This window comes from Anabas testudineus, chromosome 8, assembly GCF_900324465.2.
Source record: "Anabas testudineus chromosome 8, fAnaTes1.2, whole genome shotgun sequence".
NCBI lineage: Eukaryota > Metazoa > Chordata > Actinopteri > Anabantiformes > Anabantidae > Anabas > Anabas testudineus.
Window position 1 is genome coordinate 6020530 of NC_046617.1, and position 23585 is coordinate 6044114.

Sequence of the window (23585 nt, forward strand, 5' to 3'; positions counted from 1 at the left end):
GAATCTATTAAAGCAAAATTACTGGAAGGAAAAAAAAAAAAAGAAAAGAATCAGCTGAACGCAACGTAACACACAGAGTCACGGCTGCAGACAATTAATGACATAGGGAACAAAAAGGTGCTGGATCATTAAGCTTGGGCCAGGCCTGTGCATGCAGACACCAGCCACACTAACGCAGACCAGCACAAACCAGCATGCTTGGCCAAAGCTACAGCCCTGCAGGCCTCTAAAGCTACATGGACGCAACCTGCTACCTGCAGCTACGGGAGGCTAAACACCAGGGATGTGTTTTATTTAACAAAAACACGGCCTCCTAAAAAAAAAAAAAAAAAAAAGCAAATTAGAAAAGATAAGCTCTGCCGTAGCCCTTTCTGTCCCCTCAGCACCCACATCCCTGCACCTCCTCCTGTACCTGAGGAATGCCAAACAGCAGGGTGCTACAGAGGACCTTCAGATCACTGTGAGCTAGTGAGGGGGGCTCTCCCGGGCAGCAATGAGTAATTAGCACTAATTAGTGGCAGTGATTAACCGCACTGGGGAACGTGGGGGCCGGAAGGGAACAGATTGATAGAGCTGGCCCTCCTAACCCACAGAGGCTCTACTGCATCTTAAGCAGTGGGGGCGGCTGGCTGTGGCTGCCATCCAGATGCTACTACAGCCACAAATAAAGGTGGAACAAGCACTGAGCACATCTGAAGGCATTTCAACAACAGGAAGGTGAGGGCTGATCTGTGGCCACTGAAGCAAAAGTCTCAAATCAAAAGTTGTCAATTCATTACACCCTGAGGCGCGATTACTCAAACGGGCGGCGCTCGGGTGGAATCGCGTCCTTAAGTCATTTCAGAAAGATCCTTTGAGTGACTCACAGCAGCTAATTGAAAACAGTATTGACTCATGCATTCGATAAAATGTGTCTTGTGCAAATTTCCACCAATACCAAAATAAATGATTTGTTATCAGTGATCAGCCCTGTGCCGCCGGTGCTAACACCTACGTGTTTACACAGGATCAGTTGGAGAAATCCGATCACGTACTGTCAGAACCAAGCTGAGCTGCTATTTGTTTAGGATATTCCCCTGAGCACAGCACACACCTTTTCCAATAGTGTTCTATATTATGTTTTTAAAGACAACAAAAATATAATAACTGACAATATAATGAACCAAGGGCAGCTTGATCGGCCTTTAACCATGTGATGGAAGGTTTCTCCTTCACTGACCACCGGGTGACCACGCTCTACCTTTGCTCATGTTTTCATTCACTTGTCCAAACCAGGGAGACCAGACACATCAACCTGGAGGATTTGTTGTTCAAGTGATGAATCAATAGTAATGTAATTTATGATAAAATGACAGACCCACTTTGATTTTCTAGCCAGGCACACACTCTTTCTCTCTCTATCGATATATTCATACATATTAGAAAGCTGCAGTCCCAATGAAGGCGCATTTAATGGAGTCATTGTTTCCACACACATTAGCATTTCATAGCAGACTGTTTAACAATATTTACCATGAAAGTCATTTTCACAACACACACTCACAGAATATTACACCTTGTCAAGGAAAAAATGAACGCCCCTGCTAAAACATTAATGTCAACATATCTTAAGCGGAGCTCTTCCCATCTCGAGGTGCCTTATTTGTTTTTAAATGAAATGACACGCACACACAGTCACACACACGCACACACACACGCACACTCTGGCTTCTCCACACGGTTTCAAAACAAATGACATGATAACTGCATAACAGAGCCAGGTTGAGGAGCTATCTCAGCTTTTGTGACAAAACAAGCGGGATTTGTGGCGCTTGATTTTAAACATCAATGACTTTAATTAGTGTCATTCTACAATCACCAATAATAGTGGGAAATGCGCGGGGCCCTGCCTCTGACAGCCGCGCGGATCCGCGGCGAGGCAGGGGGCTCTTAACAAGATAAGCCCCGAAATCAGTGAGCCTGGAGGAACATTACCTGAACAAGAGTGCTGATGAAAATGACTGTAGTGTCAGCCTGCTTGCAAACAACTGAAGTGTTGTTCACCCATCTTATGGTGAAACAAGCCAACAACACAAGTAGCACTACACGGGATAATTCCCTATCACTGGTAGGGCTGAGAAAAAGGGATCATCCCTTTGTATGTAAATTATTCCTTTGAATCTTTGGATCTCTGGCAAAGAATGGGAGAAGTGTGTGTGTGTGTGTTTTTAAAAAGAAAAAAAAAATCTGTTCTCTGAGTGCAGAAATCCCATGAAAAGACCAAAGCCAATAAAACGTTAGTCTGTCTCTCTCTAGTTTATGGGGGTGTGCCAGTTGTCATGGAAGAGTCGGAAGATTTTAAGGATTTCTCACCCGTGTTGACTCAGACGTTGAGTTTTAAAGTTGATTCTTACATTTGGAAGACTCAACCCCAAAAGGGTTCATTCAGTTGTCACTTTTATCAGCCCAGTTGTCATGGAAATCCAATTGATCAAATTTCCTTGGCCTTCTTGTTCTTGCTGATAGAAAAGTTGGAAAGTTCATTCTTGAGCCTGCGGTTGACGTAACAATCTTTCCACAAGGAGCATTTTGTTACTATTGAGGAGCTTTTGATTATATTATTTAATCAGTAGATAGTAAAAAACCAAAAAAAACTGGAAAACGCAAAATAAGTTCAAGTCAAACTGGATGTTGTACTGCAACATTGGATTAGATAGTAAAAACCTACATGTTGTGTATTGTATTAGCACATTGTTATAGATACAAATTAGTTCTAGAAATGTGTAAGAGAGTGTTGAAACATGTAACACAATAAAATATCAGATGTGTCCAGCCTCTGGATGACTTTGGTTGAAGCACACTTTTTAATGACTGCTCTCTCTTCAGATGCATTTTACTGGCAGAGAGCAGAGTACACTGTAAACTATACACTGTATGTACAGGGAGGTTTAGGTCCGTGTTTGTATTCTGAGCTTTGACTACTTTTGGAAACAGAAAACAGTGTTGTCACGATGCCTGCGATGTTGACTGGTTTCAATTTCCTCGCATCTGACAGCACATATCCTCCGCTGCGTTGAATAAAGGCGGCTATTGTGCAGAGGCACCACTGTAAACATCAACGCGCCACTTTCAAATCAAACGCTCCTCTCAAACCAAAACCTCTGGCAAAGCCCGGTGCAGAATATAAAGGATGGGTTTGCGTGTTGCATTATAATTAACTACAATAATAGGCAAAGTGGCAGTAACATGATGTAAACACAGCAGAAGTAAAGTCATGCTTGATGGTGTGAGCACCGTTGGTAAAAGAGATGAAGAAAATGTTGAAGCGCAGTGGTGACATTCATTGAATTACATGTTGACAGCTCTGTGTTAGTGAAGAGATGAAAGCAAAATGAGATTTTCAAAAGTGAATATGGGGAATGACGGTATTGCTTTCTCCACATTGTCAAACTTGACAGTGCTATTACCATCACTATAACATCAGGTGCTGGCATATGGTATTCAGTTAGCAGAAATCAGCTACCTCGTTTGAATATTGATTCTATTCCAGGCAAAGGGACGACTTATATCACCAAAATTTTACAGGAAGGTATTAGGACTGCAATAATAAGGGGATGGGAGGATTACTAAGAAGCTACAGATCACCACAAGTGATTTAATAATTAGTTCACAGAGTGCTGAAATGCATGGTTTCAAACTTTCCTTAAAGTTGTAAAAAATTTAAATAAGGCATCTTTAATTTTAGGTAAATCTTAGATTCGTTCATATGATAAAATGCTTATTTTTCTTCTTTAGCAATTCATATGTATGTATTCATCTGTGACATACTGTACGTGCAGCATCCATTCTCAATCAAAGACCTGCAGCTGGTTCAAAGTTTGAATTGTCATAAAATGGGGGCTTGCCGACATTTATTGAAGAAAATATGTTAAACACGCAGAAGAAAGGTGAGACCTTACTGTGATAACAAGACAAAAATCAAGGTACTGCAGCTTAATAGCAGAATAATGACTAAAAATATAAGAAAAATGAAAAAAAAATCTCAAACAAATCATCAGTGGAAAATAAATGAAAGAAATAAATGAGCTTAATGTGCCTGAAAATGGATTAATCTTCTAAAACAAAATGAAATCCAAGGAAAGGGTACTTTATCATAAAACCTTGCTAAGAAAATGGAAAAAAAACTTCTTATAACTTATCTATAACTTATATTAAAAACTTTGATATGTGAGTGAAGACTTGTCAACTACATGGTTAAAAAAAAAAAAACCTCAAGACAAAGAGACAAATGACAAAGCAGTCTTATTATGCCAGGATTGTGTGTGGTGATATATTATCTTTTCATTAAGCATTTGAGTTGTCGCTGTGCTCCAATTAGTCAGCTTACTCGTGTCTTTGCACCGGGAGCGGTGTCATTTGCAGGGAGGACTGTCAACGAGGACAAAATGATGGTTTAGGAGGGAACTTGTTTTTCTTTCTGGTCTCTGAAAGCGGTAAAAACGACAGTGGCCTTAGTGTTTGGGAAGCTCAAACTCGACATATGCTGTAATGCCCACTGCTCTGACAAATATCAACCCACTCAGCCAATGAAAGTACAGCAGAACACCCAGCCTCTCCTGTCATGTCCCTGAGAAATCAGCATACTGAGCATCTCTGGTTGTGTGTTCATCACTCCAGAAAACAGGTAGCCATGAAAGGACTGAGAGACAGAGTGTAGAACCACTTCACCAACCATGCGCATAGGGTTTGTTTTTGTTTTTTTCCCTCAAATGTGGAGACTGGCCAAGTTGCCTTCTCTTGAAAATGAGAAGTATATGGGCAGTGGCATTTTTTATGATGCTCTGCCAACACACTCTATAAAACTCCATTGATTTAATAAACAGTCCAAATACTGTTTACTGTTTTTGTTGCACACAAATAAACATTTATTTAGTCTGCATGTTATATAAATGTTTTCTTTCCTATTTCAGGACATCTTGAGCAACACATTACTGTATATTGGATATGTGAGCCCAAACCCATTTAGTATGTCAAAATGCAGTTGATATACGCTGCAATTCATTGAAAATGTATTTAATATATGCCACTATTACTGCCAACTGTGGTGGAAATCTTCCATCAAGCAGGCACAATAATTAAACTGTGAGCTTCCCTGATTAAAATCTAATGCAGCTGACTGTGAATCATCCAGTCAACCCATTGGTCAATGGTCTTAAATTGCAAGTACTTGGTCAACATCATTGTGAACAGCACAGACACACGCTGTTGTGCTCACAGTGAGATGGTAGACAAATTGCCCGCATTAATACAAGAATATCTGCAACAAATTGCTCCTGGCAAGAAACTGAACCCATTATCTGATCGGATTTGACCACACATTCTTCAGTCCATCCAGCTGACAGAGACAGCACAAGTGGGTAATGTGCCAGCCTCCACTGACCTTAGACTCAGGGAGAGCTTTCCAGCACTCAGCGACTCTTCTTTCCTCCCACTTTAGAGTTCTTAAGTCAGGTCCACAGCGGCGACTTCATGAATGAGCCTTAATGTGACAGAGAAATTGGGGATCACTTTCTCTGTCTGGCTCTGCCAACAGTCTGATGATATCGACGACTAGATGGCGCGAACGCGGGAGACTCCAAAGAGCGGATTAGAGAGGGGAGATAAGGCTATCCACTGTAATTAAGCCCTATCTCTGTACAGCCACTGAAGAAAATAAATCACCCTTCAGAGACTGCTAGTGTTGAAATGCATGAACAATTATTCAATAATTAATCGTTATACATGCAGGCTCCAAACACTAATAGGACATATTTTAACTAAAGCATTATAGCTGTTAAATTAAATCAAGTCTGAATGCATTTAAGATCAATGTAACAGATCACCTGTTTAACCTTTTTTAATCACTCTAATGTAATTGTATTAGCTCCGTTATCAAGCCTTTTATGATGTGCCTTATGTTAATTTCCCATTCAAGCCATGTATAATTAAGAATGGAGATATATAGGGTGTGGCACCACACAGACCACCAGAACCATTAAGCAAGACCCCGGAGGAAGGTGCCAGTCATACGCGCTACACAGCCCTAGTCGAATGTGACCTGATATGATAGTTGCTAATTTTTAATTAACTGCTGGTGCCGACTCATTTAAAGTCTTTTAATTTAGTGTTTTAAGTACATGGTACCTGCAATGTCATTTACTCTGGCTTAGGGGAAATGTTTTTGGAACAACAACAACAATAACAACAAAAGTACTAAATAAAATATCTAATGCATTATGAAAGCAACACTAGTGAACAGCTCTCATCACAGTAAGAGACCATGGGTCAATTTCTACTTCTAAATAAGTTCAGATACATTTTTTTCTCAAAAGGTAGAGAGCAACTCAATCTTTACTTCTAACTGCAAAGGCACTAATGTTGCAAAACCGAAGAAAATGTGTGTCAATGCAGAGACAGAAGAATCCGCTTTAGATTTTTCGAATCTTGAATCAATTTCTGCTTTACACAGAAACTGCCTCTGTAAAGAAAAAGGCGATTTCACTTCAGATGTCTTCACAGATGTGCGTTTCCAAGAAAAAGAAAACTATTGTATTTGCAGTGCACAACGCCGCTTGTTTGTGGTTTCGTGGCAGCCTGGTTAGAGCTCCTCCAGGCCTATATCAGACTGTCAGAAGTAAAAGGATATTAGACACAAATAAACCAGAAGTTCTGTTTGAAATGATGTGACATTTCCATATCAACTGAAATGAAAACACTGTGGCTCCCTTGATCTGTTTTTGTGAAACTGAGCCAAGCTGTGAGATACTGTGATGTCTGATGTTCTGCTGAGGATTTGAGTCAGTTGGCCAGTTCATAGTTGGATGGACAAACGCCTGAAATTCCCCTAAATACAGTGGTCAACAACAGGCGGGGACAACTGAGTCAACACGCACGGGTGTACGAGGTGCCAGCAGAAACCAAACCAGCAATGACGTGTTAAAAGTGACTTTAATTTATTTATTTACTTTTTTTTGCAGCGTGTTGGTGAACTGGTTAGTGCTCCCACGTCAAAACGAAAGAGCTTTTCTGGGAGGAGTGTGCCGTTCTCTGTGTGCCTGTATGGGTTTCCACCCACACTCCAAAGACATGCATGTTAGGTTAACTGGTGACTCTAAATTGGCAGTAGGTAGGTGTGAACAGTTGTGTGTGTGTGTCTCTGTATGCCTCTATCCATCAGCTCTGAGGTAGACTGGCGACCTGTCCAGGGCGTGGTCTATGGTTTTACTTGATTGTTAGTCTGTGTCTCAAATAAGTCGCTTGGAAGTAATTGGTGCATTATATGAGTGGGCACTAACAAGTATGATAGCAGATTTGAACCAGCTACACTGTTAGTCCTATAGAGCTCAGCACTGTGTACATTACTCTGTGTTTCAAGTAGAGTGACGTCGCAGTGCTGGGATTAAACAATTACATATAGCTGTGAGTTTTGACAGCCTGGTCAAATGTGTCACTACCACATCTGGGCCTGTGAAAGAAAGACAGCAACTCCTGCCTACACCCCCTCTACTCTCTAAAACGGGATGAACACAGCGCTCAGCCTGGAGTGCTGTAGCTGCCTGTTACACAGGAAGTGTTAGAAGAACATTAATGAAAAAGGAATGGGAGTCAGTGCTAATCTTAACAAGGTAGGTGTAACATAAAGTGGAACACAGATTTAACAGCAGGATGACTCGAGTTTAGTAAACAGACAGGTTAAAACATTAATAGTTGAAGCAACGGGTACTCGCTGTTCCAAGTTGTCAGTTCTAAGTGAACAGTTGCCATGGGAAATGCCCATTCAAGATCTCGTTTCTATAAATATATCCAAAACAATTGAAAATTGATGCAGATTTGTGCAGCACGTTGGTCAGAATTCATCTTTACCAAAACAGTGCTCACAAAAAGTGGACGGAATAGAGATAACACTTTGACTCATCTTCCCTTATTCTTTGTTCTTTTAGTCTTTGTTCCTCAGGTCTGACAGAAAAGGTTAAAGTCTCTTAAAGGTCAGAGTTTTAAGTAGCAGTGATTCATTACAAAAAAAAAAAAAAAAAAGCTCAACTATTTAACCATCTACTGGCCTTGATTAAATTCTGCAGCCATCCAAACTCTGTTCTAAAACTTTTTTTTTTTTTTCACCTTCTTTCCACCTTAGCCTGAGGCACTTGCTGAGTTTGGTAGAAAGAAGGACAGAGAAGCATTTTGCCAGGAGCGTAGAATCACTAGATTTAAGTCAGTGGCTGCTTGACTCCTCTGGAGAATGACAACCACAAGGAAACAAAGACGGCGTGATGGTTTGACTGACAGCCTTTTATGTCTGTTCACTACAAGGTCAGATATGACCTTAAATAGAAAACAGATGTGAGTGATCCTGAATTTCTTAAAGAAAGCCCTTCGTGTAGGATTCAACACTATATGTTTTGGGAAAATGAGGATTATGAATCGTGAGTGTCAGTGAAAAGGACTCGTCTAAAGTGTCGACATCAAAAGGTGAAGCCAAACAGCGGCGGAGTAGAATAATCTAAATATAATTGTGTGACTGCTGGCATGCTAACTTCAACCTTGTCTCATAAATGCCATAAGGAAGAAATGTTCTCTGAGGTTAATTTCATTATATTATCAAGAGAATTAAGGCAATTACCAACAAATGACAGAGCTATTCAGCACCAATTCTGAGGATAACTGACCGTGCTATGTCCTCTCAGCAGGTGGTTATTCATAATACAGCAGGTGATTCATATGAATTATTTCCTACCTGTCATTCACTTTGCTCTGCCGCCTCAGTCTGTCCAAGTAATTGTAGTCCTGTAGATTTCACTTTGGCACCCACGGCAGGATTCTTGGCTGACCTTCCTGAGCGCTTCCTTCTAGCAATTATCTGTGGACATTTTGGAGGGAGAAAAAGAGTGTAAATATTCCAGCGGGAATCCTGAAACAGACACCGCTCAATAAAATAAGCAGGTAGAAAAACACCGCGCCAAATGTGGTTACACGAAAGTCATTGTTTCCCAGCCTGATCAGTAATTCGAAGAAATGTTCCGCAGCCAAAATGAGATGCATTAAAGGGGTCAGGGATAAATTTTGCTGAAATAAAAAAATCAAAGAACAGTCGAACACATTTGGAGCTACCCTCCACGTCCAGTTCCTACTCTGTGCTGATATACAGTCTATCAAAATGTGTTGTCGAATGATGTGCCGCAGTACTTTGGTATTTTCCACATATGCTTATTCAATACACCAGCAATAAAACCCTGCAGGACCTCAATTTGCTTTCTAATGTCTAATCTCCAAAAGAAAACACTCTCTGACTTCCTTGTTTGCCACTGGTCCAGTCTGCAGTTTGGTTCTTTCCACCCTGATTACTTCCTGATTACATACACCTGTTCACTGGTCTATTTAACCAGCTCTGACTGTTTGTTGCCACTACTGCACCTACTCTTCAGCCTGATTGATTGTGTTGCCAATCAGTGTTTGTGACCATCTGCTTCAGCGTGTCGCCAGTTTCTGCAGGTATGCTCTCTGTTATTTCTGCATTGGACCTTGGATTTTATATTTAGGATTTGGATTCTGGAGTTTAGATTGGAAGAGGTTTTTTTTTTTTTTTCTGACTACACTGCGTGTGACCCTGGAATTCGATTTAGTCCGTGAATCTTCGGATTTTGAAGACAGAATTTCTCAACCAGCGGAAAGACTGGTCCCGTTGTGAATGCTTGTGCCACTTTTTTTTTATTTTTTTTTTTTTACCATGTGTTTTGCTTTTGTGAACGCTAACTACCATTTCAGAGACAGTGGCTGAGTTCTTCTCCACTAAGAACCATTACAAACCTTTACACACACAACGCAGCAAGAAGTGAAGCAATACAGGGTCCTCCGGCACCAATGAAGTATTGGTAAAATGGGTTTCCATGGAGACTAATATGCTTGCAACTAAAGACACATTTTGAATGAGTGAAGCAAACTGTGGGGCACAAAGATAACAAGCTTAGACAAAGAGACATAATGTCAACTCATTCTCGCCACAAAGGGCTCAACCTGTAATTAACACATACAGTAGCTGGGAAAGGTGGACATTATACACACATGGAAGTGCACTGTGACTCAAAACAATAAACTCTGACACTAAATTTAAATGTGGTAACCTGGAATGCTGGATTTAAACACCACCCAGTAGCATTTCTGTTCATCAGTATGCTGATGAACAAACTCAGAACGCTGCACGATACTATATGCTACTGTACACTGTATTGGACGATCATAACAACCCCGAGAGTCGAGTTGGCAGATGCCTACACGTCTACTGAAATGATTAACCCTTACGTATCATGCGATTCTGATTCTGATAATGCGGGGTGGTGAAGCTGCACGCCTGCCCACAAAAACCATATCAATATGAAGCCATAAAGTGCTACTTAGAGGTGACCTTTATTTTTTAAAGAGCTGCGCGGCATGCTGTGAATTAGTGCTCCACAACGTATGCCTTTGCACAGTTTGACCTCTAAGTCAACAGCATGTGTAGAATAACTGCAACGATTGTTAGGAAAACGGACACTGCACACACAGCAATAAATATATGACAATGCACGCTCACTGGGAAATCTCTGATGTCTATCTGCCAGCGAGCCACTGTGGCCACTGTCATTGGTTACAAGGTGAGCCACCTATGGGCACCCGAGAAACATATTGATGTGATCGAGTTGGGATTTTTGCTTATCGCCACAATATCAAGTCACCTTGTTCTTTTTACTTTTTTCTAATCAAAAGTCAACAGCAGTTCTATCTAACCCTGATATGGAGCCAATTAAAGCCTTGTCTCAATCTATGGCGTTGTGAAGTGCATTCTAATTTGGTGTCAATTTAACCTTTAACTCATCCAAGTCTTGTGTCGAAAGTTCGGCGGTGCAGAAGTACAACGTTTGGACAATTTTGAGGGAATTTAGCTACAAATCAACATGAAAATATAACGATAAAGGCACATTCAAAGGTGAATACAGACTCAAATCTACTACCTTGAGTCACTGTTTTATCAAAGGTTTGAGGGAGAGGGTGAAGCTATTGACACACAGAGGTACGGCTAAGCTACTTCACATCCCAATCGATCACAGGTCTACTTCACTATAAGTGGCATTCCCCTTGTAAACTAAGATTCTCCTGCCTGTGCTGACTTTCAGGATCCACAGACCTGCCTGGACATTGGTCCTACAATGTCTCCAATTACAGCACTGCATCACACTTTTGTTTCCCTCTCTTTCTCAATCAACACTCAGTCACTTTGAGATATTTTCTAGCTCAGTGCTTGGCTGGTGCAAAAGCAGGAAACAGATGGCTGGCTATTTCTGGATGGTACTACAGAGTGTCCAGCTCAAATAAAGTGTTCTTTCACAGGATCTTAGTGTTTTTTAATGCCTGCGCAGGGAACTTCATAATGGCCTGGGCCAAGAACTTGTAAATGGCCTGTGACAATGAAATTATAAAAGAAGGTTTTTAAGGTATTTGACATTATTATACTGAATTCAAATGGCTCCCTCCTTACTTTTCTTTAACTCCATCTAATTCCTCCCTGGAGAATGCCTATTAACCTGGACCAACACTCTGCTCCCCCTGATGAGGCTGCAGACAGGCCACCTCTATTTGGTTTCCTGATCTCTGTCACTCAAATGGTCCCATAATTATTGTGTCTTCACAGGTTACATAGTGGATATTAGCTGCATTGTAAGTAGACATTAATTACATGAGAAAGTGGACTGAGTTAATAAGACTGTTTAAAACACTTGTGAGGAGGCACCTCCATGGACAGTTACCATGGAGTCATGTTTGTGGAAGGAACCAGACTGTTTGTGTTGGATATAAATGGCACAACGATAAGCTCATCCATGACATGCTGTCTGGCAGGTGCTGACAGTCTGAAATTACATTAATCCTTATCTATTCATTATGAATAGATAAGCATTATTATTGTGACTCTACATGTAGATGTAGCGATGCCTTATTGAGGTATGGTGCTTCGACTGAATGTGAATTGATTTCTATTTATCTGGAATCCATTGCAAATTCCTCTCATGGCCAGCAATGCAGGAGGCAGTGACTGCTCCTCACAGGTCAAGTCAGATTTATCTCAGGCTATCTGATCAGCCCATCCCAGGGCTGTGCTATGTGTGAGAAATAGCACATTTTTAGATTACAGCACTCCCTCTAAAAGCCTTCAGCTGTAGTGCACGTCTTTCAATAGTTTGGAACATTGCATTCATTTCATCTCTGGTTGCTTCATTTAAAGGCTATCCCACAAGGTCCTATCACTAGGAGGTTCAAGGGCAAAATAAATCAACGATGACATGTCCCATCGTTGTTATGTAGGGCACAGAGGTCTCCTGTCTGCGGCAGGAGCTCAGGTTTAGAGATCCCCTTTGTGTCTGAAAGGGGATCACATTAATGGCCTGACTCATTACATTAATAGCAGTGCCACCACCGCAACATGAATAATGCCATTCCTACTATGAGGAGGTTACAAACCAGTCTGACAGCGGAAAAAGCATCGACTATTATTAACCATAAATCCATAAATGACACACACTGTCTTTTCACGTGGTGCAGGCATATTTAGAGCTGAGTCAGTGTACTTTGTTGAATCCATTAATGCTGGGTAGAAGATGATATGAGCAAAACCTATTGTTTAGATTTAAATGAAAGGTGGATGGAAAGCAGCAGGTAATAAAAAACGACTAGGCCAGGTCCCCCCGGCAGATCAGCTGTCTAAGAAGCACTGTGTAAGTGTAAGATTCTGGATCTGAATCTAACCCAGGACGCTTATTGCATGTCTTTTTCTGTTGTTGTCAAATAAAGCAAAAATGACAGAAATATAATCTTCAAAAAACATCTAGGCTGCAAATGCTTTGTAGCTCGGTGCCCTTCATTGTTATGAATTGCAGGAATGCTTGTGGCAGCCCTACTCGATCAGCACAATTTGGAAATTCTTCAAAAGCTAAATCTCCTCTAACCTCCCCCACCTATCAAGCACCTTCTCAACCTCCCAAGCACCGGGGGATCTGTCACAAATCAAGGATGGGAAGGTCAATAAAAGCAAACCATGCCAGACTCTCTGACTGACACATCAAAAGTTCTCTCAGCAGTGCTCAACACACTACTTTCTTTCCCTTTCGACCAATTTAGTGGAGTCCAAGGGGAGCCCTGTAATCCATGCCTCTGAAAGGCATGGATTAGTCAACCTCTGATTAAAAAGGAGCATGCCAAGGTGTCCAGCAACATCTTCACTGCCCCCATCTACTTTGGAAGTTAAAGAAAACAGAAGGAAACAAGATATATTTGTCCTCACAGCCTCCTGTGCCTGATATTCCCTCTGACATGATCTTGTTGTAGCTCCTTCATTCATTCCACATCCACTGATAGCAAATACAAAGCAAACATTGAATTCCTTCTAATTTCTTGGCTCTTCTTTTTCCCCCCTCTCTCCCACTATATCTCTCCTTTGTCTTTTTTTTTCTGTTGTTGTTATGAGTGTCCCCTGGGTGTCTGGGAATGAATTAAACATCAGAATGTTGGTAGGAAGGGCACGGCTTCTGCTGAAATTGAATGCAGTGTGTTGTTTGAGAGGAGAGCAGCAGTGGAGGTGACAGAGGAGGCTTTGCTCGGCACAGGGATGCGGAACCATCAGGGAACCACTTTGACCTCTAACATCTGACCACCTTCATGCATAGTCATTTTATTCCTTCTCAAGACTCTGAGACTAATTGGGGTTTTCCAAAGTTTAAAAAATGGGCATTTATTTATCTTGTTAGGCTAGTGCATGTAGGTGTGGCAGTGTGTAAAAAAAAAAAAGCAATACATTTGTAGCTGGAGGCTTTGTTAACCTCAGTCATTTAAGAGACAATGCTGTGATTTTCAGCCTTATTGTTATCGATTAGCGTGTGTGTATGTCTATACTGCCTAGAAATATAGCCAGTGTTCTTACATCAACTGATATTTAAGTCTTGGTGGAAGACTTTTATAAATAAAGATCATTATTATTAACTTGACTTAAATAACGAACAGGCAGCAGAGCTACTGATTTCCAAACAACACTTCACCATTGGATGCACATCAAGATGGATGCACATATTTTCTACATAAACCTAGTTATAAGTGATGATCAATGTGTCCATCCAACATAATTTTCAATAAACACTGTAGATGCAGGATTATTTGGTGAAGTGTTAGTTTTAGAATTGTGTACCTTAACTTAACAACCTATATGATGGCATTAAACGAATCACTCATTAAACCCATTTTAGAAAAAAGAGATGGCATTCGTCCTAAAGAGCTGTGATATACGCCAGAAACAGAAAATAAATAAGGAATTACTATACATGGGAAATTAGAAATTAGATCTGGAAGAAGATTACAACAGTAACACCTGACATGCAGCCACAGCATTGTCAAAAATGAAAATCCAGATAAGAAAAAGGCCTTGGACCAAGAGGAATTATGCAGATATAGTGGCATGCTAAATGTGCTTGACAGCCCTAGTCTGAAGTGTTATATTTTTACAAGCCTGTGGTAAACTCTCTGCTAATAGGGTGGTATAAAACAAGTGTGAGAATGAAGAATTAGTGACAACAATTTTAATAAAACAGATAAATGTTGTAATCATGTACTCTATGTGCATAGTATATCTATAAGTTGACTCTAGTGGATTAGCATGTTAAAGTGTTACTTTTTTCTTCATTAAGACAGATCCTGTTCTTTCCCTAACCTTAACCAAGTATGTTAATATAAAGTGTAATAACGTTGGAGTCAGACAGACTGTGTGTCATACTTCAAGATACTATGGCGATTGTAAAGGAACATAAAGTCATAATATCATAAAGAACAGGGCATATGAAAATGTGGAGACTCAACATTTACAAAATTAGCCACAGATTATATAATCTTCAACATTACTGGTAATATTTAGTTCTCAGCAGACTGTTAATATGTTGAAACTCAACAAAGTGATCTTGTCAGGAGCTTGTGAGACTAAGACAGAGCAAACAAAGGAGAAATACTGAGACCTGTGACATAAACATCCATTATCCTAACCACTTGTCCTGTGAAGGGTCACGGGAATGCTAGAGCCTATGCCAGCTGTCATTGGGCGAGAGGCAGGGTTCACTCTGGACAGGTCACCAGTCCATCGCAGGGCAGACCTACAGAGGAAGACATTCCCATTCACACCTATGGGCAGTTTCACCAATTAACCTTAAATGCATGTCTTTGGTGGAAGCGTAAGTGCCTGGAGAAAACCCACAGAGACACGGGGAGAACAAATAGAAAGGCCAACCCGTGGATTCAAACCCTGGTTCTTTTAGCTGTGGGACAGCAGTGCTAACAACTACACCACCGTGCCACCCTGTGACAGAAATAGTAGTGATGATGTGACTAAACACTCATTCTAGCGTTTCCTCCCTTAATGTGATACAGAATATACATACATACATACATACATACATAAGAATACTATAATGTGATATGTATATTGTAGAAATGTCTCTGAAGCTATCCTTGGTGATACTTAATGAAGATGGGCTAATAAACCTCTGTCCTATTTAATAAGGAGAAATGGCCAAAATATAATGTTTAGGCCAAAATCTCCCATCTGCTCTCAGCTCAAAAAGTAGGAAAACTACATTTTAATTAATATGAGCTTTCATGTAGATTTCTTAATTTATTCCTTGGCATGTACAGAGTGGTGTGCATGTGTTAAGAGAAGCTGTGCTGCAGACTCCCAGCTTTCATTTCATTTGTTTTCTTTCAGTCTAGTACTGTATAATCAGGCATGGGCATGACAAGTTTAAAATCCCGCAAGCGAGTTATGAAGCATTTCAAGGTGAAATATCTGATTTTTTTCCCCCCTCCTAAGTTGATTATCCAGGAAGGAGAAATGAGTCTCATATTTCAAGGCAGAGTTCAGTGAACTATGGTCATGTGATTAATACCCTTGTCTGAGACTTTGCCAAAAAAGAGCTAATGCCTGGCTTTTGGTTTACAATAACAAGAGATTTGTGTTGTGCATACGGTCAAAACAAGAACAAAAAGTCAGAGGCTTTTCCAGAGTAAAAACAGACTCGGTAGGAGTGTGGGTTAAAAAGAAACAGATATCTCCTCAGCCAACTCCTCTGTCAAATAACTCTGCTATTTCAGAGTGACTTTGATCAACAAAGTACTGTGCTTGTCCACGGCAACACCCACATAAAACACACAGTTGAGGTTGAGGTTGTGTAATCTCTTTTGCATTACATATAACTATAAAAAAAAAAAGGCTCTTCCCTATTTCCAGCACTTAGCAACAGAGAAACTGTCCAGCGATGGCCCTGACCTGCAGTAATGAACGGCACCCGTGCACGCTGATCCATAAGATACATTACTGTTGTATTTATTACTACTGATTGTAGAGTACAGTGTGGGCTTTAAAAGGTCCTGCACTCCAGACGCAGTAAAAATAACTAAAACAAGTGGCAAAAACAAAGGATTCAATCACACATGAAAATAGCTTGTAAAACAAAACAGTATAAACTGCCAAACAGTTCACAAATGGTGTGTAGATTATTGAAGATATTGTTTTGGAGAAAACACGTCTGTTACATTTCAGTTGACTGTAATACTGGTAGCACAAACTTTGATGGTGAATATCTCCATAGTTTTGTATTTTTTGATTAACCTGTTCCAGCCAACTGCCTACCAAGACTCAATGTTTAGAGCGGATTGAATATGAATAAAAGCTCTATTCACAAATAAGTTAGGGAAAGACTTAAATTATGATACATGTCCCGAACAGAAGTACACATTGTTCTAAATTTGGACAAATAGGGAGAATCCATCAGGTTTTAATTACTGGTTGTCAGGAACACTTCTGTCCTGCAGCCCTGTAGTCCTACGGTTTTGGTCTTTTTTCAAAAAAGAAAAATGTGTGCACAGCATATTTAATAAAATAGTGAAATCTTAAGTGAAAAAAAAAAAAAAGTTGTGGAGGAAGACATCACCTCCCACATCTGCTCAGCCCTCATTGTATTCATTATCTCCTTCTCCGCCTTGTATCAATTTGTTTTTCTTCGCACGTCAAGTCAAAAGGAGGTTGTCAGAGGAGACAGCTCTCTTGTCTCATGCACATGATTGAGGTAGCCACAATTTATAACGTACCAGCCAAAACGACAGACCTCACTTATCTCAAGCTAGCTTCTCTGCCAATGCCCTTTCACTCAGCCAATGGGGATGAAGGTTGCAGGTCGGGTTACTTTGTCAAAAGCAGAGGAACCAGTACAAACCTCCACTATTCATCCTTCTGTGGGGCATGGAGCTTTTCCCCCTGGTGCAGAGCTGTTGCAGACCTGACTCTCCTCAAAGTTGCCTGTCTATCTCTCATGCCCTGGATGCTCACAGGGGGGTTGTTATCACAAAGGGCCAATTTGTTATCCTGGTTTCTCTCCATCACAAGCGCCATTATTTGTGACTTTTATCTATCAGGAAAAAGCTGTTAATGTGAGCAAGAAAGTGTGTACTCTGTCATTATGCCACTGGAGCTATTGACTTCATCTTGTAGTGATTCAAGCTGAATGAACCTGAGGCAATTACTCCAGCAAAAGAAGACTGACACAGCCACGCCAATGTGAGCTACCTTGAACTTTTGAGATGATGCACCCTGGTGGAAACACCATGTCCGATTCCTTGAGTTAATATTTTGTGCACTAATTGCACTGGAGCACAGAGCCCTTCATGGAGTAGGCACTTCCACTGTAGGTGGATCCTCCTGTTAGTCGCAGCATAGCGCTGCCTACATGCTGACACCAACGCCTCAAACCAGGAACACTGACTGCTAGATAATGCTTCCACACCTGCAGAAGAGACGATATTTCATAAACCTGAGTGCAAAGCCGTGATTTATAACTTTCACTTATTACCTGAGACACTCAGAATGATTGATTGGTTTATCCTCCAAGTGGAAGCTATGTATATATATATAAGTGAGGAAAAAAAGAAGGCAAAAAGCCAATTACCTGTCTAGGTACCTAGGTGGGAGGTTATTTCCTGAGAGTCAACCTTCATCCAACAGTCTGGTGCCCTTCGTGTCTCGATCACGCACAGTGACTTGGCCGTTATCGTCAGACGACTGCTTTGTCTATGGAAATGCTCTCTATTCTTTCTGCTTTAAGTTTGGATAGTAACCAGATAGAAGAGCTAAGCACTGAGCAGCACAGCTTTATAACACTTTTCTCTTGAAACAAGACATGGAAAATGTCATGGAGGTTTTACAGACCTTAACATTTGGCGCTGTATCATCTAGTGAGTGAAGAATTTAATTTAGATTTGTTGTAAAAATAAGATTTTTTTGTTGAAGGAAATGAAACAAATATTTGCTTTCCTACCAAAAACAGCTACTAGATGAAATGCCGCTGCCATTTAACCTTTTTTCCCCACATCAACCTGTGAAACATCTATTTGGCTTCCTGACATGTGATCCAGAAAGTCTTGACATCCACAAACCATTCTCAGTCCGACCCAATCACTTGTCACACACTCAGTGTAGGCTGCAGCCCCCCGCTGCACTCATCACAAATCATTACACCACAAGCTGTCAAATTAAAACTTTTAAATTGTGTGAATGCCTCCTCGGAACTTTCCCTTTTTCCCAGCAACATATTGCAGAGATAATTGAGGATATTAGCAGCCAGACTGTTACCAAGAGATGAAAGGCAAGGAGGGAGCGGTGACAGCTCCTCTCGCTTGTGGCGGTAACGAGGGACTGTCAAAAAGCTCTCCGTGTTTATCTCGGATCATCTAGGGGGATTTAAAACCCTTACCTTCACAATTCCATCCTTTATGGCGCGTCCTTTATCCACAGTGATTTACGGAGGCTCAAGCCCTGCACCGCGTGATGAATGAGCAGTCTTCACAAGGTGTCAGGGCCATGCAGTGGTGGGCGGCAGTGACTCACCCCCCCACCACCACCCCCAACCCCCCTGCTCCCTCCCCAGGTTTCATTTTTTCCCTCTTTTTCTCTTCTTGTCTTCCCCTCATTTCATTTCCAAATTGGTCTGAATAGATGTTAACACATCAAGTGCATTAGACAGAGAATTCAGATTTGTACAGGACAGTATGAAAAGTCCCACACAGCAGTTTGGCTAAAGTGCCTTTTGGACATATAAGCTTTTGAATTTGAGGGAAGGCTGCTAAGTCACATTCATACAGATCTTGACGTCCACATATTTAAAAAAAGCATCACAGCAAGGATCCAGATTTGAATCTACAGGTTTACTGTGTGGGTTCTGTCAGGGTCCTCCAGCTTCCATTGTATGTTTCATAAGTTATTTTACACTTCAGGATCTGTGTATTCATCGTAGTGTGCCATGCTCTGTCTGTGAAAACAACATGGAAGAGCTTGCACAGCCTGATATTGTCATCCAAGGTGCATAGAAAAGATAAAAACAAAGACATTTACTGAAATGTCTAATGCTGAGATGTTTTGATGTTTGTTGTTATGGAACGTGTGCGCAACCTTTTATTGTTTGAGCTCGACTTAGGGTCTATTACAGGTATCAGAACTACAACCCTGAGTGGTCAGGGCACTAACGCATCCAGCCTACTGTTTTAAAAGTTCTTCAACTTTAACAATCAAGTCTGTCCAGTATTAAATACAGTATGCATGTGGCATTTCACTGTTGAGCTCCCCTGCTGCCCTGAAAATGCAAACCCAGGTTCATTTTAAATAGTTTTGAAAGTTTTGAAAACTAACTCAGTTAAGTTTCCTGAATTTGAGAAAGCAAGTTCAGTAAAGTCAAGATGCGAGGTTGTCTCCAATGCTTATGTCATATGGACAACGGTTACAGACAGGTTTTCTGTCTTGTTACATCAAGAATTTTCCAAAGCAGCATGTGTAGTCATTTTATGCTCAAGACAGTACAAAAAAATACAAACAGTACCAAACAAAACTTCTCACTGACTATGTTGAGTTCAAGTGTCTGTGAAAAAAGAGCAAATACAACACTAACTTTCATCATGGTTACAATTATATAATATAATAGAACAGCAGAGTTTTTTTTAAACAGTTTCTAGTCTTAAACAATGCACGCTGGAGAGTCTTTTTGTGTCATTAACCATGAACCCTCAGCAGTTCATCCATTTAACTCGTCATTAATTAGTTAAAGACCTCAAAGATGAGTTGAAAAAGGAGCAGGGTCTCATCATAGGATGATGCTGTAGTTTATTTCTATGACATACATGCATTTATCGAGAACTGCCCACCTTAACTGCTACTGTACCAGGCCACAAGGACATTACTGTATGCGATTCACCAAAATTAAGCTGAACTTGAACTCAACACACTCTGTGAGACATTTCTCCTCTCTGTACCCTGTCATGCCCCAACAACAACTAATTTTGAACTTAATTAGGTCATCAGTACACAAGTAACCAGCCCGTAATCACCCACTTTCAGAAGTAAATGTGTGTGAGACATCTGTGATTGGTCTTTTCAATGCAGTGTAAAAAGGTCAGGACACCTAATCAATCCAAAAAGCTCAAATCTGAAAATGATGATTCTCAAGAAGCGTCATGTATTTGCACGTCAGTCAACACAGAGGACTATACTTGACTAATCTAACCTCATGCCACAAAGTCACAGGGAAGTTGCAGACGAAGAGCTTTTTTGCTGTGGCGTGGGTGTGGTACGCTATCGTTGGCGGTGCGTCAGTCATGTATAACTTTGAATCCTGCACCAGGATTGTACAAAATCCACACATAAAATCCAGCCTGCAGTTCTCCGTTCTGCCATCGGGTGTCGCGAAGTCGCCCCCTTATTCCCACTCTACATCGTGAGTGTACATACGGTACCAGTGTAGTTGAATAATTTTTTTTTATTTCTTATCATACAGCGACTATACCTATATAATAATAAATATCTATTACACAGGATTTCACATATTTGGTTGTTAAATCTATTAAACATAATAAACACAGCACCAAAGGTCCCTGAAATACCAGTTTCTGTTGGGTCTCGATTAAAATACTATTTTATTATTGTTCATTCTACTAAAAAATTCACATTCAACTAAACTGTCTCCTGCAAAATACAGAACACACAGAAGATATTTTACAACTTTACAACCACCATTAAAAGTCAGAGCCACTCATGTGCTAATTGTCGACAGTAGCTTATTGTGGTCTTTAGATGGGACATTCTCACCTTGTCTGCACAAACCCTGCTGAACTGAGTGCACGTCTGTCTACAGCTGCTGACAGCCTGCCGCTCAATACCCAAGAACCATCATCATGGTGACTCTTTTTTAATACAATGAATTTGTCATTTTATGTGAAAATCCCAAACAGAGGTGGTGATAAGAATAAATTAATAAAATGTCATTGTTCTGAGAATTAAAACACATTCCGGTTCAGCTGCACTTTATATTTAAAACAAATGAAACACATTGTACTTAATGCAGCTGTGGCTGAAGCTGGCAGAGTTTGCCTCGGCTGTGGTAGACCTGCAGGATCCCTGCTGGGTCTGGTGTAGCTGCCACTGGGAGCAGTGCTATAAGCTATTTTCATGTTGCTGTGTGTGTTATTTTGTGCACCTGTCCTCAAACATGCAAGCAAAATGAGCTCTAGCCTGTTTCTGACAAGTCCGAAAGTCTGAAGCTTGTGGACTTTGTGGAGTTTAACAGTTTTTATAATGACTTTGCAAAGAAAAAGAAAAACCTGGATTACGTATGGCATGAGGAGCGGACTCTGTTTTAAAGGTAAAAGTAGCTTCTTATGGATGTTTTAATTTGTAATTGATGTGAAAGAAAATCTTTTTTTCTGTGATTTGGCTGATTGCACAGAAACAGAGGTTGCTCTCTGTGGTAATGGACCATGGTTGGTGCTTAAAAGCACAGAGAGGTTGATGTTCAGAGGTTGTCCTGTGCACAGAGAAAGTCTGTTTCATCAACATCTGGACAAAATCCAAATGAACAAAGTGAAATCAAAGTACAAGTTAAGTTTACAATTGAAATGTTAACCAGACAGTTGCCCATGACTCCTTTTTTTTTTAAAATAGGTCTACTTTATTGTATCTGGTTTTAATTTTAAAATGTACAAATGAAAGTATATCGACAGTTTACAGGAGCTCAATCCTCGGTCGTGCGTCATGACACGGGCTACTACTTGAGTACACACAGGTTGCTGTGAGTGAAAGCTGAGTGCCACCTACAGACACCTACTGTAACAGAGGCCACGGTGCGGCACAAATGACGAGCCCTAAAAGCTGCACTATATCTGCTGAGTCTCCAGCAATTATCAACTAATACAAAAGTAAGACATTCAACTCTGGATCGACATTTCTTTTTTAAACTTTTATGGCAGAAACTTGCCAATAAAAATTGAGTTTTAAATATTAATAAAATGTGCCTCTGGGTTCGCCCTACATGGCTTGAACAATGATTCCAGCAAACATTTAAACAACAGAAAACTTTCTTGAAATAAGTTGAGAGTGCATTTGCATTTTCAGTTCATACATTTTAATTTGTTTTAGGGCAGCTGTCAGGCTGATTGTAGAAATTGTGTCACAGATTTAGATAATGTGGATTGCTAGGGGGGGATCTTATTGAAGCTTTTACTGTTTAGGGAATAAGAAAAAAAATGCCTTAGTGACACAGAAAGTGAAATGTCATTTTATTGACATTGTTATGCTGACAACACATTAAGATTTGTTTTAAGAGTTTGGCAATCCAGCCTAAGATCCTTTGGGAGTGTGTACGTGACTTTGCATAAACATCACATAATTAGCATTCAAGGGCGAAAGTAGATTCTCGCTGACAAGTCATGGCTCAATCATTTTAAAAACAGCAGGTCCTTTGTTTTAGTGCTGCTGTGAGTTTGGCAGGTTAGTCCATTAAGCAGAGTTCAGTTTTGTATGAACAGAGAGAATAATACAACACAATCATAATGAAACACATCATAGCATAAGCAAGGAGAAGAACTGCATCAAGGTTACTTTAGTTCCACACTTTCAAATCAGTTCAACTTTGCTTTTTAGAATTTGATTTAAGTTTCAGCTCAGTTTCCCATTACTTTGTGAAATTCTTTACTTAGGAGCAAATATTTTCTGTTATAGCTGAAATTGGAGGGGAAAAAGGATGACTTTGCAGTGTGGGTTCAGCCTGCCCTAGCACGTTTTTGAATGCAGATTATTATAATATATGTATATGTATATATATTATAATCTGGTAAACATTCCCAATTCAACAAGCTGCTTCTCTCTGTTATTATGCTGACTGCTCTGACCACAGCAGCTTTACTGAAGCATGATGTTACAGTCTGTTGGCTAACTGCTTTTTGCTACATCCGGTATTGTTGACAGTGTCTTGGGTATCTCTTTCTTTGAACACATCACAGCTGAAGATGTTTAATTCATGTGTATTTTGAGAACTCCGAGATATAGTAGCTACGAAACACCCACACACACACACACGAAAAGCAACTTTACTTATGTACATAAGACACCTATTACAATCCTCTCACATGGATAGATGGTACCATCATTTTTTATTCTGACACCATGTAATACAAGGAAGGTTATTTCTAGGAGA

The 23585-nt window shown here is 40.4% G+C and overlaps 1 protein-coding gene across 1 annotated transcript in view; it reads right to left on the minus strand.

The window, feature by feature from the left end:
• LOC113158366 (RNA binding protein fox-1 homolog 3-like) overlaps window positions 1-23585 on the minus strand; it is a 327372-nt gene that overhangs the window by 283961 nt on the left and 19826 nt on the right. Inside the window, exon 2 of the mRNA XM_026354255.1 lies at window positions 8753-8875. The gene's annotated coding sequence lies outside the window, so the exon portion shown is untranslated. The remainder of the gene's footprint in view (window positions 1-8752; window positions 8876-23585) is intronic.